This window comes from Mesoplodon densirostris, chromosome 2 (genome assembly GCF_025265405.1).
Source record: "Mesoplodon densirostris isolate mMesDen1 chromosome 2, mMesDen1 primary haplotype, whole genome shotgun sequence".
Lineage (NCBI taxonomy): Eukaryota > Metazoa > Chordata > Mammalia > Artiodactyla > Ziphiidae > Mesoplodon > Mesoplodon densirostris.
Genome location: NC_082662.1, coordinates 171,949,873 through 171,954,998, shown reverse-complemented (window position 1 = coordinate 171,954,998; position 5,126 = coordinate 171,949,873). Strand labels below are relative to the sequence as shown.

Genomic DNA, 5,126 nt, shown 5'->3' with positions numbered 1-5,126 from the left:
GGGAGAGGCCACAACAGTGAGAGGCCCGCGTACCGCAAAAAAAAAAAAAAAAAAAAAAAAAAAAAAAAAAAAAAAAAGTATATATAGGTATAACTGAATCACTTTGCTGTACAGCAGAAATTAACACAACATTGTAAATCAACTATACTCCAATAAAAACACAATATTGACCAAGAAAAAAGAAAAAGAAACAAAAAGAAAAATTCTACAAAAAGAGATTCCTTTGCTCTGGCCCTCTCTCTCTCTCTCCCTCTCTTCTTCTCTCTCTCTCTCTCTCTCTCTCTCTCTCACACACACACACACACACACACACACACACAAACACACACAAACACACATACACACACACCCCTAGTGGCACACAGGCCTGTGGCCCGCCCCCAGGCAGCTGTGGGCAATCCCAGCTGCTCTGACTCACCCCTGCTCTCAGGGCTGGGTGACTCACTGCATCAGTGAGGCTGATGGGATGTCTGTCTGTCTGTCTGCACTGGTGAGTTCCTGTGGAAGGGATTGTGCCATCAGAAAGTGAGATTTTGCTGGATCCAGAGAGATAGAATCATGTGAGAGGCTTTGAAAAGTACAGAGGAGTGTTTATTCAGGTTTAAAAAACTGGACCTTGTCCAGTGGCGGGTGTGGCCATCATCATGGGTAACTACAAGTAACTATGAGTCGCTCAGAACCACCAAGTTCCTTTGTGAGCAGAGTCCTGTGTGCAGAGGCCCTGAAGGCTGATGAATCACCTGCCAGGACTGCAGAGAAGAGGGTGTGGCCCGGGCCAGAGGATGGTACTCCCAGGTGACGAGGGGGTTCCTCTGTGAAGGGCTGCAGGAAGCTTCTGTTAGGGCTGGTTTGCCTTTGTCGCTAAAAGGCCTGGGAAGGGGAACCTCAGCCACCCGCCTGGGAGGAGGTGCTTTCCCAGGATGGGCTGTCCTCCAGTAGACCAGCTGGAGGAGAAATCTGCCCACTCTGTTGCTGGACGGGTGGACAAGCTTTCTCCCAAGAGCCCGGGGCTCAGTGGCCCAGCAGAAAGCGGGCAGTGAAGGAAATTAACAGCTTCCAGGCAGGGTTGTCTCTTTCCTCTGCTCTCAACTGGGATGGTTTCGTAAAACACTTGCACCAGAAACCTGTGAGTTAGGAATGAATGCCTGTGTCCCCCATTTCATCCAAGGGTACAGAAAGCAGAGCCTGGTGGTGGCAGTGGTACCTGTCCATCGGGCAGTGCAAACTGGAGATGGAGGATGTCAGGTAAAAACACATCCAGACTTAGATGGGGAAGACTTTAATCAGAAAGAAAGACTGTTGCAACAGGGGGAACTCTCAGGTCTCAAAAAACTGCAAGGATCTCAAAATCAAAAAAAATTTTTTTGTTTTTTAATAGGGTAAAGGAGGGGCAACAGAAATAAGCAGAATCTTTGGAGGGGAAGCTGGACAAACAAGGGGAAACGAATAGGGTCTGATAGGAAAAGTTCATGCTGGGGGTCAGGAGATTTCCCAGGAGAAGCTGATAAGTGGGACCTGGTCCACTTTTTCTGTGTTTGCTCAGACTTGGAGGCAAGAGAGAAACCTGACTAAAGTTTGGTCAAGCAGAGTGTAAGAAATGGACACGTGAACACCTGGTCAAGGACAAGATAGATTGAGGGAGGAGGAATAAAATTGGTGAATACAAAACCAAACACAAATGGAGGCTGATTCCATGGAAATGGGAATTCCACTCCTGAAGCTCTTGGTGCAAAGGGCTCAGTTCTTTTTTTTTTTTTTTTGCGGTACACGGGCCTCTCACTGTTGTGGCCTCTCCCGTTGCAGAGCACAGGCTCCGGACGTACAGGCTCAGCGACCATGGCTCACAGGTCCAGCCACTCCACGGCATGTGGGATCTTCCTGGACCAGGGCACGAACCCGCATCCCCTGCATCAGCAGGCGGACTCTCAACCACTGTGCCACCAGGGAAGCCCAAGGGCTCAGTTCTTAAATGTGAATAAATATTCATGGCAGCAAATGGAATTCGAAAATTCTATGACTCCTCCTCCTATCCGGAAAATTTAGAAACTGGGGAGTAATAGGCAATCCCCAAAAGATTCTGAGGGACAGAGTAGTTCCTTCATATGCAAACCACTCCCCCCAACTTATAGAATGGGTGTGTGGCCCTCAAGAACAAGTCCAGTGCTGACGTTAAAGCTAAGAGGAAGCTGGCACCCTGATGATGATGGAAAAGTACCTACAGGGCTGGCTCATACCACCTGCCAGCAAACCTTCAGGCCATGGAATCTTTGGCTATAAAAGGACCCCATAGGTCACCAGCCCCTATCTCTGCAGGCTCCTGCAGCAGAAGGACCCCCATCTGGCTGGCCCTCAATCATTAAAGACCAAACACTTTGTGACCCCAAGTGATTCTGTTACTCAACCAAGTTGGGGAACCCCTGACCCCTTGAACACAGCCAGTGCTGCTGGAATCTCCACGTCACAAGCCACTATTTAATTAGTTTTTATGTTGGATTAAAATCTGTGCCCCTTTAAGTCAATCACTAGTTCCACTTCTCCCTCTGGAGCAACACAGAATGAATACACTTCCTCTTCTCCAGGACAATCCTGTAAACACTTGAAGTTAGAGCATTGAGTGCCCAACATCCATCTCTTATCCAAGAAAAATGCCTCTATTTTACTTGAATATTTCTCACCCATTTTATTTATTTCTCCATCATTTATTAAGAGGCGATAATGTGCACATGACATAACAGAGCCTGTCCACAAAGTGTCTGTTAAAGGAGTAAATAGGGCTTCCCTGGTGGCGCAGTGGTTAAGAGTCTGCCTGACGATGCAGAGGACATGGGTTCGTGCCCCGGTTCGGGCGGATCCCACATGCCATGGAGCAGCTGGGCCCGTGAGCCATGGCCGCTGCTCCGCAACGGGAGAGGCCACAACAGTGAGAGGCCCGCGTACTGCAAAAAAAAATAACAGAGTAAATAATGACTCTCATACAAATATAAAATAACTACATGTCAAAGATTTGATTTAACTCATGAATAAATGAGGGAACCAGTAGATATTGAAAAAAAATAGTTTAAAGGAGAATCCAAAAGAACAATTAGGAATGCTGAATGGAATTTGTTAATAGATGCAAAACTGAGGGAGGGAATCCGTTTGATTGCACTTCTACCCAAAGAAGTTCATTTGCATATACATGGACAATAATTATTTGCATTACTATCAATTTCTGCAATGCACAGAGTAGTAAAATATCCTGAAGACTATGAAAGGCACAGACCACTGCAGTCTGACCCCTGGCAGGGTGATTAGGCTTCATGTAATTCCATAGAACACAGGAATACTTTTTAATTTCAAAGACTTTTCAGTTTTTCCTGACAGATCATTGTTCCACTAAAAAATCCTGAATATTCAAATCTCAAACTGTCCTTCAAGATTGACTAAAATGCCACTTTATCTGGTCTTCCTCAGACTAAAAGATAATTTTAAAAAAAAGTAAAACCATGACTCACATATGTATATAAAATGAACAAGTTTTAAAGATTTTATTTAACTTATTAATTAAATGAGGCAACTAAGCATACGTTATGACTGATTCAAAGGAAAAGTCAAAGGTGCACAGATTTATATGAAGTAAAGGATAAAGAATATTGAAATGAATGTGCCAATGGACTCAACTGGCTTCTCCAGGGTGGGGAGGGAGATCCCCCGCCCTGCATTGAACAGAATTAATTTGCATATAGAGAAAAATTATTTTGCACTGCTACTGTTATCTACAACTTTGGGCTGTAAAATGACTCAAAAACAGTGAAAGGCTGGAATCAGATAACCTGGGAGGAGGTGCTCTGAACCAGACTTTCTCAGCCTTGGCATTACTGACATTTTGGATGCCGACTAACAACTGTCACTTCCCATCTGGTTCTCACTAAACCACTGCAGTTGCTGACCTCCAACACCCCCTGAAAGGAGTTCAGGGTGGAGATCAGGAATGAGGCACTCTGTGCTCTGGGGAAAACTGGCAGAACAGGCCTTTAGATAGTTAGATATTTTCAGGAGAAGATTTTATGAGCCCAATTTCTTGCATCTTCTCACATCTAGGAAAGCACTAAAATCATTAATGGAGACATCTGCTCCTTGTGACTGGCTGCAATCTTCTGCCAAGATGTGAGCTTGACTGTATGTATCCCCGTCACCAAAATCACGTGTGTACTGTCCATGTATCCTCCTCCCTACTTCTTCGGAGAGTTCCTCAGAGCTGAGAGGCTGTCTCCCAGGCTATAATTCTCATTTTGCCCCCAAAAAAACTTAACTCACAGCTCTCACGTTGTGTTTTTTTCTTTCTTTTTTTCAGTCGACATGGACCACGTAATTCTTTGTTTTGTGGGAAGCTGTCCTAGACATCCAAGATGTTTAGCAGCATCCCTGGCTTCTACCCAATAGAGGCCAAAAATTATCTCCAGACATTGCCAAGTGTCCCCCAAGGCCGGGAGGAGGGGGCAAATTCACCCTCAGTTAAGAAATACTGCTCTAGGGCTTCCCTGGTGGCACAGTGGTTAAGAATCTGCCCACCAATGCAGGGGACGTAGGTTTGAGCCCTGGTCCGGGAAGATCCCACATGCCACGGAGCAACTAAGCCCATGCGCCACAACTACTGAGCCTGCACTCTAGAGCCTGCAAGCCACAACTACTAAGCCCACGCACCACCACTACTGAAGCCTGCACGTCTAGAGCCCTTGCTCTGCAACAAGAGAAGCCCGCACACCACAATGAAGAGTAGCCCCCGCTCGCCACAACTAGAGAAATGCCACGCACAGCAACGAGGACACAATGCAGCCAAAAATAAATAAATAAATTTTAAAAAAATGAAAAAAAAGAAATACTGCTCTAAACAATGCATAGCTTTCCACTGAAACACGAATTCTTCCATATTAGCGTAGAAATGGAGAGGAAGGGATGACCGCACTCCTTGGCACACACCCATTCCTGTGTATGAGCCAAGAATCTCACGCTACCTCTTCAACGAGCAGAATGGTCACAGTGGCCCCTAACACAGGCAGTGTTTTAAAGGCTTTACCAATATGGACTCCGTCCTCCCAGTTAAAAGTGAGTTTCAGATAAATAACAATTAGAGAAGAAGAAATTTT

At 45.6% G+C, this 5,126-nt stretch overlaps 1 long non-coding RNA gene across 2 annotated transcripts; it reads left to right on the top strand.

Moving 5' to 3' along the window:
• Positions 1-436: 436 nt before the first annotated feature.
• LOC132484624 (uncharacterized) lies at positions 437-4,811 on the top strand. Of its 2 annotated transcripts, none has more exons than XR_009531240.1 (4): positions 437-490; positions 1,169-1,245; positions 4,081-4,158; positions 4,560-4,811. It is a non-coding gene; the product is annotated as an uncharacterized LOC132484624 (long non-coding RNA). The 2 variants fall into 2 exon arrangements; XR_009531239.1 differs by having other exon boundaries at positions 4,334-4,811.
• The last annotated feature ends 315 nt before the right edge of the window (positions 4,812-5,126 follow it).